Genomic DNA, 12,262 nt, shown 5'->3' on the forward strand with positions numbered 1-12,262 from the left:
GGGTGATCCATCACTCAAATAAAAACACTGGTTAAAGATATGTCTGGTCTAGTCGTTCATTCAAATTAATGCTGCAGTATTATGGTGCATGTTAAAATTACTGTGTTCGCTTTTTAGATTGCGCATCTGGGAGTATAGGTTATTCTTTTGAAGCGAACGCGTCACCAAAAATAGGGATTGGGGAGCGAAGACAGGATGACACGACTCAACAGATGTAGTGGCTGCTATTCTTTCGGTGATGACTTTTTTTTTTTTTTTTACAAAGGTTGTGGTGGTGGGGAAAGAATAGCTGCTCCGTTGTTCACAAAACTGGCCGCTAGGCGCAGTGGTCTCTATTCTGTGCTTTCTATTATAGAAGGAGTTAAACAGAAATGGCACTTTAATTTTGACGGATTAATAGTCAGCAGCGGGCCAGCGGAGCACTCTCGGCTATGCTTCTACCCCAGGCAGGTATTGTTTCGTGTTGGCCTTGCTAGCTCGGGGTAGCACAGCCGCCCGGTGCCTGAGGTGCAGCTGCATACGGTGCCTGGCCAGTGGCGGCACAGGCGTGGAAGCGCCGCTCCCCCCCGCAGGAAACGACTTGCGTGGGATGAGCAAAGTGAACGGCAGCGGTTCTTGGTGGACACAGATGCGTGTGGGAAATGAGCAGTACGCCTCGCTGGTGATGCTTAGCGCTAGTAAGAGGCGTAGGATTAACTGTGGATGTCTTGGAGAGAATGAATTAGGAGTAGGGCCGCACGGGAGGTGGCATTGCAAACCGCTTACATGTTGCCTGGCCCAGGGTGTCAAAGCTCACGTGACATCTCTCTGGTAACGTCAGAGCGGTTTAATCTTTGGTCTGTCTGCCTTTGCAGTGGACATTCTTACGGCATTACACAGTGTATGAAAGTTTAAATGAAATACACCTATACCTACTTTTCTTCTAAACTGAGTACGTTTTTATTTTTGTCACTTTGGCCTGTGCAAAGACGTAAGCTCAGACTGTTTATTAGCCTGTGTGTATAAAACCAGTGAAGAAGCAAAAAATGTAAAGATGTTGTTCTTGCAATCTCTAATTTCTCACCTGCAGAAATCCCAAAGGCGTCTTTTGCTTCGCAGAAAGAAGTTGTATGTTTAAAACAGGGGAACTTGTACCTGCCCTGCTGCTCTGCAACTATGGATTCTGGGGATCCTGTTTCTGCCATCTGCCAGTGAAGGGTCTGTAGTTACAGAAGAGTCTATAGCCCATTCTAGGTGTTTTTGTTAAGTATATGTGCAAGTTTTCTTATTTTACTTAATTTGAGTTCTTCTGCTGAAGATGAAAGAAGGTTGTGTCCCAAACGTACAGAACGGCAGCAATCTATAGCTTTAGAGCGGAAAGAAGTCCAGTTACCTCCTTTCCTCAAAAGGAAAAGGAAAATTACAGTAAGTGCTAGCCAATTCACACGCTTCTTTATGAAGAAGTAACCTAAGTGCCATTTGAGAAAGGGGCAGTAGCGATGTTCCAAAAGTAAAATGCTTGCTTGCATGACTCATGACTGCTTTCCAGTCCTGCATTAGCAGAGTTGTTGACTGCTGATTTTTTGCTTTGCTTTGTTTTGTTTTGTTTGTTCTACAGCAGGCTGACCTTTTTTCTGAGTAGTCTGGCCCGCTACTGAACTACTGTCTATGACATTGTGTGTTATACTTAACTGGGCTGGGAGGCTGCAAGTGTTCTGAGTTTCCTTCTGTCCTTAGTGGTATAGGCATAAATTTTAATTGCCTCTGCCCTTCTGAGTCTAAAAATATAAGCTGTTATGTGTGTGTGTGGCATATGTAATGGCCAAGGCATGCAGAGTAGTTAGGGTCTGCAGTATTTCAGTGTCTAGATCTGGATGTATACATCTCTATAGATTACTGGTTTGCTGCAAACATATATAGATGCTTTCCTGTTTGGTATTTCTTTGTCTCTTTGTAATTAAAAAGAAAATTTCTTGCTGTCTTTAGCCCCATATTTGGTATTTCAAAAGTCTCTCTCAAAATGCAGGTACAAAGATTTAAAAAATACATATAGATGTTAAAATTCACTGCAATTACAAGGTGTAACAAAACTCATCCAAATAGTAATACTAAGTCATCAATTCATATAGAAATCATTGTTTCATGTGATATTTTTATTATGGAATCCATACAGTTATGCAGTACACAAATATTTCTGTAGGAAACATTCCAGCAAGAAGTTTGAGAAGCGTGGAGGTCCTGACAAAAATTCTAATTTAAGCAAAGACAGAAACAAACTTATTCTGGTGCCATTTGGATGGCCTTAAGAGCTCTGGTATGGCTTTATACTTCTGTATGTGTGAGTTCTCTCTTAAGGCAGGTTTTCAAGCTTGGGCTTGTTCTAGAAGAGCCTGTGGCCCGCACCCATTTCCGTTCGGTGGGTTAGTGGTTGGGTTTGTTTGCTTTTGGTAAGTTAGCAGAACATGTTTGCTATAAACATTTGCTATAAATGTATGAGATAGTCCACCCAGCGTTGGTTTTAAGACACGCCTCAGCAGGAGGAGACTTGCTTACTTTACCTGTACTGGTGGTATGTAGCATGTTGGCATCGCCCACTTCTGTGCTCGAGGGAGAAGCATGAGCAAGGGTGACCTAGCGGGCTCAGTTCACATGAGGAAGCATCGGACTCGCTGCTCATGCGCTGCCTGCGGGGCTTTGGTGCCTCTAGGAAGCACCGTGCTGGCTGTAAGGTGTGTGTGCTGCAGCTGAGCCGCAAGCTTGTGGTCTGCCCGGAGCTCACCGGAGGTGCCGGGTTTCCTGCTCGCGTTCTGCACCTGCGCAGGAAATCCCACGTGGCGGAAAAGCCCCGGATTTCCTGGTGCCTGGGGTGCGGGCAGTAAGCTCAAGGCTTCTGAGGAGCATGTCTTGACGTTCATGTGAGGCCCAGCATACACGCCCATCTTTCTTCCCAAGATGGTTCTTGGGCACGGAGATACGTCACTTTTGCGTTTTGCAGTCCCATGTGGTCTGTTTACAAGGAGAAAGAAATGCCTGTTGCGTGCTTGTCTTCCATTGACTGTTTAAGTGAAATCATACGTTATATTTATGTTGGATAGTTCCAGGTACTTGGGAAAAGGATAGCAAACTCCAGAAATACAATAAAGGCAAAATGTTGCTCTTTCCGAGTTCCTTGCTGTGTAACACACCTTCTGCAGGGGTGTATTGACCTTGGATTCGAGACACTGGATATGCGGCAAGGGCAGCAGTGATCCTCGTGTTTTGTTTTCTGTTTGATTTGTTACTTTTGTCATCTTCACTTCCTGTTTTCAATGCCAGTGAAGTAAAGGCTGTTTCTTTTCATGTTCCCCATGTGAAGCAAACCTAGATTTATCTTACTCTCTAAAGGGAAGGGGGTTCTCGCCTTATGTCATATAAATTGTTAATAGGATATACATTGCTGAAAAGTCACAATGGAAAAAACAAATCTAAAAGCATCCGTAAGCTGCAGCTTGTTTGTTTATTTTGGCAGCTGCAGAATAAAGTGCAATGAATACTAAAAATTACTAGTTTAGGATGTGTATCCTTTACTGGGCACAGCCTGATTGTTATAAGTCACAGCTAATTTTTTTTGGATTGGATCCCATGCTAGCATAATATCTAAGTTCAAAGATACAGTACATAAAAATGTTTTCTGGATGTTGTCTTCAAAATCTGCCAACTTCTTTTCTACTGTTTTCAGTTTTATTGGTACAACAGTGGAATGATTTGAATTGCATTTGTTTTTTTTCACCCTGTTGTTCGCATTTTCATTTTAAATTATTTACAAGTCTGAGGCTTGGAGATGAGAGCCTAATGAATGCTTTTAAAAATAAAACCTTCTTCTTTAAGCACGTTATGCTTCATGTTTTGAATTTATAACCCAAGCCTTAATGAATCGTTTCCTAGTTACTCTCATCTTAGAATGTAAGAGCTGTCCTATTTACAAGTTTTACCTATACAATGGAAAGATAATTCCTGTTTACCTTAAATGTAAAGAACTGTTCTTGTTAACAAGCTTAAACTGCTAATTAGGGGTAATATGGCAATAAATACTATGTCAAACCTTTTAGCAATGTGAAGATGCAATATTTAGTTTTTGGGCCTTTTCCTGGTGCGTTCCATGTAAGAAGACACGTGTGTTGTGTTTTTTGATCTCTCATATACGTATCAGGTTAATGAAAAGTATTTTAGGGAAAACCAGTAGCCTATAGGTCCTTAGAGGAAGCAGGTTTGCTTCTGTTCTACATTTAGGGCGATATGTTGGTGCCCACATACTATAACGTTGCTATAAGCCTTGTTATTGTGAGGCTTCAGATAGATGGCAGACATATGAAAGAACCCTGATGACTTCATGTATATGTGTAGGTGGTGTTTTGTTAACAGTTAAGTTATTCTGCTGAAAAAAATAGGACTAGCAGTAGTTGCTTTGTTTTGAGTGTACATTAATGTAATTTAATCAGGAAGGAAAGAAAACCTGGGACTAGAATTTGATGTCATTTACTTGACTATAAATCGGAATATCTCCATTTAGTTTAACAGAATTTTTTCAATTTGCGTCAAAATGATCAAAATCAGAACCTGACACAAGCTCTCCATCTCATAATTTGTGCATACAAAACCAAAGAAATAAAATGGGATTTTTTTTGTGTGTGTCCAAATCTTACCCCAAAAACCAGAGCTTGGTTTTTGAGTAGAGGTTTTGTAATACAGTGTTACTCGTTGGTACCGGGAACTTTGCAGATATATTGTATGAAGAAACATTCTTTTTTTTTGGTTGTTTCTGATTAGACTTTAATTGTCAAAGCTACAGACTTGTGAATTTGAGAGCCATTCCAAGTCTAGGTAGCTTGAAAATTCTTGACAAGTGTTTTCTTTGATTTCTTTGTGTGTGCCTCTGATGATATCTGCAGAGGGTTGTATGTAGGCTTTGTTCCCTGTCTGATTTTCTTTGTGTCGCCCAAGGAGTTTGCAATAGGGATGGCAACCTGAGGAAGGAAGGAGAGGAAGAGGCTGAAGAGAAAGGTGACGTAGGTCTGACATTGGAGGTGTCCCTTCTGCCGCTCCGAAGCAGACATCTTTTGGGCCCCTCACTACAAGAAGGATGTTGAGATGTTGGAACGTGTCCAGAGAAGGGCAACGAGGCTGGTGAAGGGTCTGGAGAACAAGTCTTATGAGGAGCGGCTGAGGGAACTGGGGCTGTTTAGCCTGGAGAAAAGGAGGCTGAGGGGAGACCTCATCGCTCTCTACAACTACCTGAAAGGAGGTTGTAGCGAGGTGGGTGTCGGTCTCTTCTCCCAAGTAACTGGCGAGAGGACGAGAGGAAATGGCGTCAAGTTGCGCCAGGGGAGGTTTCGATTGGACGTGAGGAAAAATTTCTTTCTGAAAGAGTGGTTAAACATTGGACCAGGCTGCCCAGGGAAGTGGTTGAGTCACCATCCCTGGAAGTATTTAAAAGACGGGTAGATGAGGCGCTTAGGGACATGGTTTAGTGGGCATGGTGTTGTTGGGTTGATGGTTGGACTCGATGATCTTGGAGGTCTCTTCCAACCTTAATGATTCTATGATTCTATGATCTGATGATGTAAGGAGCTCCTTCTCTCAAAACTGAGGAATCTTAGTTGGATACAAGGTTATTAGGTACAGTAGACAGTTCTTCAGAGAAGACAAGTGAAATCCTTGCAATGCATTTTGCCAGCTCTGTTTGGGCTACTCGGTTTCCGTTTCCAGGTGAAAAACATGCTGAGCTTTGCAGGTGGAGGTTAACTTGCAGGGATACCTGCTCTTTTTCTTTGTTCACATCGTCCTGCTTTTAGATGTTGCTGGTATCAATACAGTGTATTTTGGGGTACACTGTTGAATAAACTTTTTTTGTCAGAGAATGGGTACCTTTGTTTTTTGGATGCAAAGGGTAAATACCCTGTCAGGGGGTAGATTTCTGAGGAGGCGGCATATAGGCAGAGGTAGTACGTTACACCAAGTACTATAGACGGAGAAGTAGGCAAGCTTTCAGACACACAAGCCTGTCTTCAAATCTGCTGCTGATACCAAGATAACTAAAATATACTTTAAATGAAAACAAAGTTAATCGCTGAAGTTTATACTTAGATGTTGTATGGAAGTGCAGAAATGTAAGGAGTGTGTGTTTTCATGGGGTCAAATAATATTTTATTTATACATTTGTTATAAGTACTCAAAGGTCATTGGACTTTTAATTACAGAGTTTTGGGTGACACCTAATCTAACTGACAGTGCTGAGAAAACTTCAGTTGATATCTCTGTGGCCATGGTTTCATTTTGATTTTATTTTTTAAATTATTTTTCATCCTTGTAAATTAAGTTTCTAAGCTCAATGGTATCTGTTTTGAGAGAGGAGAAATACTTCACATAATATTTAAATTTTGTTTGAATAAACCACCTAGAAAGTGCAGAGAAGACTAATGGTATATTCCCTGAAATAAAATTGCAGTAGGAATTTTGCTTTGTAAAAGATGATGTTCATAGTGCTGGAAGTGTTTAAGCCATCAGAATTGCCAAGCATAAATAATTACATAATTTCACACTTCACAGTGAAGTCAGACCCTGATTAAGAAGTTGACAGCCTAAGAGAGTCCGCTCTTTGACAGTGATGTCTGTATTCCCTAAATTTGTAGAGACTGCCTCTAGGAAAACAAGATTGAGCTTTAAATCTTTTACTTTGGATGAGAACCCTTACTGACAAATGGAGAATATTCTTTTTCTTAAAAAAGTTTTCATACTTAAAATGCACAGATATTTCAGCTTTTCCGTGTTCAGCTAGTGTAGATTTTGCTGATACCAGGTCTTCTCGCTGTCTTGGTCCTCACTGTCTTTCAGTATGTTTGATATTCATATTTCTTTTTTATTCCTTCTTCCTTGCTGTGCTTTTTTTCTTCCTTTTCTTAAACAAATAGATAATATGGTAATACGAACTCTAATAGGAAAAAGGCATTGTTTAACTCAGTTGGGGTACTACTAATCCCGTCACCAAATGTAACCATAACACAGCATGCATTTTAATTATTAAATATAATGGAAACTTTGCATTTTAAATCTAGAACTATAAACCACTTGTTTGAAAATGCACAGTTCAGCACTATGATTTCAGCTTGTAGTGAATTACAGGGCAGTATTCTTTGATCAGTTATTACAAGTTGAAGATTAGTAGCATTCAGTGCTTGTGTTAATTTTGAGAATACATATAGGAGTCACTGCAGGTCAAACTGAAGCTCAGTCCTGTATATTTTTAATGATATAGTCAGCTGGCTGGATAAAGCAATGTAAAAATGTGTAGATACGAGAGTCATGCCAGTCATTCCAAATAATGGTAATTTAAAGGAACGTTTTCAAGACTAGTACTTCCCCAAATTCCAGTGCTTTGTAAAATATGCCTTATTATTAAATGCAATATTTCTGAGGTTTTTCTTTCAGGTACTTATTTGAATGATTCTACAAAGTGCTCGTAATGCACTTTTGAGGTCTTTCACTAAGTAACAGCTGAAGGGTAGAACAACTAGTATGTGTTTGCTTATGTTTGGTCAATACCTGTTTTTGTAATGAATACATTTTTACTGTAAATACGTATAATGAATTTTAATAGAAAATCTTAGTGTCAATGCACTTTTTAACGTAAAAAATAAAAATACTCTTAGAGTGAATGTGGATTTTACTGAATCATCATGAAAACTTACTAATCCCTGCATGAGATGTGCAGGCTTGAAGCTGTGCTCTGTTTTCAGAAGTAGGGGACATATTGAGCAGCTCTGGTAGGTTTGGAGGAGGGGGCTTTGCTTAGGTGCCTGCTTCCGGACGCTGGGACAGCTGGCATGCCGTAGGTGCAACAACAAGGCTTTCCAGATTCGCGAGAGTTGAACAGTGCGGTAGTAGCTCAGCAGAGCCAATGTTTTCTTCCTTTTGTCCAGGTTGCTAGGCCCAACAACTCCCATTTTCCGGGTTCAGGACTTGTGCTCGCTGTCTTTCTCCTCTAACTGAGGAGGCTGTCCCCCGTGGGTTGAGCAGGAGCTGTTTTTTTTTCTTCTGTCTGTGTATTATATGTGAGATATCAGTACCTAACTTAGGACTCCAGATCTCACTTTCTGTTCCAGACATTTTAAAGCTTGGCATTGAACAGTTCAGTAGTGCCTGACATCCCTGGTGGATACAGGCTTAAGTAATTTTGGACTGTTGAATTTTTGGAATTGAGTGCAGATTTTTGTTCCATAGAGCCACCCGAACCCTTAGAGCATCCTTGTTGCCTGGTTCAGCTTTCCATTTTCCTTCATCTTTTCCCTTTTGGTGACCTGGCATAAACTCCATAAACTGGTAACTGATTTTACAATTGCAGCCTTTGCTGTTGAGTCTGGTTGTTTTATGGATGTGTTTGTCATAGAGCACCAACTTTCTCATTCTTTCTCTTGCTCCTCACTATTAATCTCTATTGCAAATCAAATTATGAAATCAAAATAATTACGATATCAATGTCTACTAGATCCTTAAAATTCTTACTTTGTAGTTCTTTTTGCTCATGTACCTTTTTTGAGTGTGTGGCAGGAGGGTGTGTAGGTAATACCTTTGTACCGCGTTTTTTTGTTTATACATATTTCAGAAATATCCTCTGCTGTCTGTGTGTGCCAGACTAATTTAGTTCAGCAAAGGATCTTCATGCGAAGGCTATTTTTTTTAACCGTGACCATCTCCAAACCTGAATCACTGTGGAGAACCAATGAGTTTGTAAACATTACTCATTTTTGTTGTTCCGGGGATGGGTTGCAAACTATGTACATTGGCCTGGTGAACTGTAGTTAAAGAATTGCTAAAAAAGAGCATTTTCTGATGAATACAGTTAGTTACAGACTAGGTGAAGGCTACGTTTGAACCCATGGCCTTGGTTTCCTCTAAAGGAGGGAGTGCAGCATCACCTGGGGTAGCCGTGAGCATCTCTGGACTTCAGGTCTTTGCCACCAGTGACTGGGGGCAGCTCCCCGGTGTAGCTTGCTTGCTGCTCCTGCCAGCTTGACCAACTCACCAGCTGCATTGTGAGAACCAAAGCAGGGGTTTGCTCCCTTGCTACTTTTTTCTATTCTTTCAGACTGTAAAATGGGGACTCTGAAAATGAAGGTACATTTTGCTTCAGTGCTTTTTGTTGTGCTCTAGGGGAAAGCTGAAAATAAGATACTGGTAGTAGGAAATAGCCTAGGTTGTAGCCTACACCTTAAGGTCATAGGTTGCTTGTCTCTTGTTGCCTTATTTCATGCTTCATTTTGGAATCTACCTTCTTACGTATGAATTGTTTTCCATGCTGTATTAAAGCAAGCCCTTTTTATACCCTTTAATCCTTTGGCTTCCATGAACTTCTGAAGTTTTTTGGCTGCCTTTATCTTTCTGTCGCAGTTTTCATTTCACTATACATTGTCCAGTCTCCAGTTCCTGAATTCTCAAGTCTTAGGCCTTTTAATTGGGAGAAGCCCTTTTTCACATGCTATTTTGTCTATTGTTTGTTTTTAAGATGTGCTGGTTTGTTTTGTCCTGTCTTTTCTCCGATGCAGACGATTTTAATGCTTCTTGCTGTTCTCACTCATTTTCAGTGTGTCCGATTCCCAGTTGCAGAGGTGGCTCCAGGAGATAGCAGTAGGATGGGGAGGTTTTCCTCCCCAGTCTGCCAGCCTGAACCCGGCCCAGGTCAGCAGCAGCTGGAGGTCCGTACCTGGCGCCCATCCGCCCAGGGGCTGCGGTGCAGCCAGCTGACCATCTCCCGCCGGTTCCTCCGGGTGGAAGCTGGGTCTGAATTACAGTAGATGGCCCTTATTTACTGATCTAAGTGGCTGAGCATTAAAGTTTTTAGTCTGATTGCTTTTCTCCTTCTCTCCTCTCACATCCTTTCTTGCCTTCCTCCTGGAACAGATTTTTTTTTTTTTTTTTTTTAATTTGTAAAAGGAAAAGTATACCAACTCTAAGTATGAAGTGAATTTTTACAGCCGAGTTATAAATTCCAAAAACTAGGGGGTTTATAATGGAAACGCTTAGGGGGGAGAGGGGAGGGCGCGCTATAATACATATGTAACCTTTTTTGCCTCTCTTTAGTGAATAGACCGTTTAAACTAAATTAAGTAAAGGATATAAATTCTGTTGTTTCAGTTTTTAATATTTCATGGCTGATTTTACAGATAAAAATTACATTTAACAATAAATATGAAGAAGAATTTATACAGCCTGTTCTAGTTTGATATGGAACAGCAAATCGCGTTTCTCTGTAGCTGTAAAGAAAATTCATTATAATGTCTTTGGTTGTAAGAGATGGCTTCATTGTGATTAGTTACACTGATAATAAAACAACCTTTTTACAAATGGCACAAGATACATGAGATCTCATGTGTCTGCCTTTTAATAGCATTGGATTTGTGCATATGCTACCTTTATTCTGTAGTCGTTTTTTCATTTATAATTGGCCACTTTTAAACTCTACAAGTTATTAAAAATAGTCTAATATAACTTAATTTTTCATTTGAAGCATTCTAGAGAAGGAGTTATTAATGCAGCTAAGCATTCTTAATTGTTGAGTTTTCAAGATTAAAAAAACCCTAATTTTAATTACAAAAATGTGGGTTTATGTCATTTTGTTCAATTCTAAGTAACAAGTGTTGGGGATAAAATAAAATCTGGATATCTGACATTACTTTCTTAATCCTTTTTAAGCACCTAAAGAAATATCTTGACTTTCAAACGCCCTATTCCCAGTGACTTCAGTTGGATTTAGGTGTTTGTAGGTATTCGAGTAATTTAAAACACAGGTAGTGGCATTAGGATGCCTACTAAGCAGTTGAGAGTCCAAGTGTAGGCATTTGAGGGGGGGGAGGATTCTGTGAGGAATTCATAGCCGTTAAGGGGGTATTTATTTATTTTTTCCATTGTACATGCATTGAAGAATACTTAGATCTCCTTACCACAATAATGCAGAATGAGTTTGATGAGAAAAGTGTAATGGTTGTAATAAGAACCTTTGCATATTTATATTGCTGTGATTTGTGCTGTTACAGGGGTTTAACCAGTAAAATCTTCTGTATTGTTTAGTTTCTAGAAATAATACCGGTTATTTGATTCTGGAAAAAATGGTGCATATGCGACAAAACAATATTTTAAATTGTAAATGGAATTACATGGCTACTGTTATAAGTGAATTCCTTTCCTGCTTCACGTAAAAAGCGAAAGGATTTGGTGCTTTAGCATGAGGAAGGCTGCAGAGCCGACAAAACAGAAGTTGCATTTGATTATCAAATGTTTATGGAATTTACCGGAAAGTGAAAATCTGAATCATAGTGCTTGGAAAAAATAGGATGTAATGCTTGAGTCTTCTGGAAAATAAAAGGTGGAATGGCACACTTAATATTAGGTTTCACTGTAAAAGACATAAAAACATTTTTGCTCCTGTTGTCTGTAAGCTTTAATTTTAGACTGTTGTCTCTTTTCCACTGATGATTACAGCCAGGAAAAAAAGTCCTGTAGCACTTGTTAAAAGTGTTTTCACAGGATGAATACCAGGAAAATTACTATTGATGATGGAAACACAGGACTAAATATTCTTTTACCACCTGAGAGAAAAATGAGCTACGCCAGCACCCTTTGCTGTAGGAAGCAGCCCGTTTGGCTTGCAGTCTGCTTTCCGCACCCGCATTGCTCCATCAGAGGAATGGGCCGGGTCTGCGATTTGGGCTGCTCGGTCAGATGAGAGCGCAGCGCCAAAACCCTGCCCTGTCTGCGGTGGGGAAAACTGACTTTGTGTCCTGGCTGCGCTCTGCCGTGATAAATCACACGCAGGTCACCCGTAAGGGTGAGCTTGTGGTCCCTCAGATCCTGGGGGCGTTTGAGCTGAGTGATAGCCTGCTTAGTAATATGTCAATTTTTTCTCCCAGGAAAGCGTTGGAGCAGGTGTAATTTCTTACTCTAGCTCGGTCTCCGGGTACTTGCTGGTGGTTGCCACAGAGTATGTTTTCTGTGTTCATTAAAACCTATTGATCTCAGGAAAGTTTGTGGGATTGATTTTAACTCGGTGCTTTTCAGGGAATTAGTAGTATTTTTAGCAATAACACTCTCCTAACTCGTTCCCGAGAGAGAGTGATGTAACAAGGAAATACAGAGGCCACATGCAGAAGTTGCAGCCCTCAGCCAACTCCTGTGGTCCCCTTGCCTGGGGAAGCACCGCACCATCCTGCTGCGACCTCCTGTGATGCCGGGGGCTATGTCTGGGAAGGGTCCG

At 40.6% G+C, this 12,262-nt stretch overlaps 1 protein-coding gene across 1 annotated transcript in view; it reads left to right on the forward strand.

Annotated features, from left to right (window-relative positions):
• The first annotated feature begins 1,330 nt into the window (after positions 1 to 1,330).
• Positions 1,331 to 12,262, forward strand: part of LOC103924882 (zinc finger protein 407-like) — a 37,944-nt gene continuing 27,012 nt past the window's right edge. The window contains 1 exon segment of the mRNA XM_009333491.1: positions 1,331 to 1,404. The gene's annotated coding sequence lies outside the window, so the exon portion shown is untranslated.

The sequence above is a fragment of the Pygoscelis adeliae genome, unplaced genomic scaffold, assembly GCF_000699105.1.
Source record: "Pygoscelis adeliae isolate BGI_AS28 unplaced genomic scaffold, ASM69910v1 Scaffold140, whole genome shotgun sequence".
Lineage (NCBI taxonomy): Eukaryota > Metazoa > Chordata > Aves > Sphenisciformes > Spheniscidae > Pygoscelis > Pygoscelis adeliae.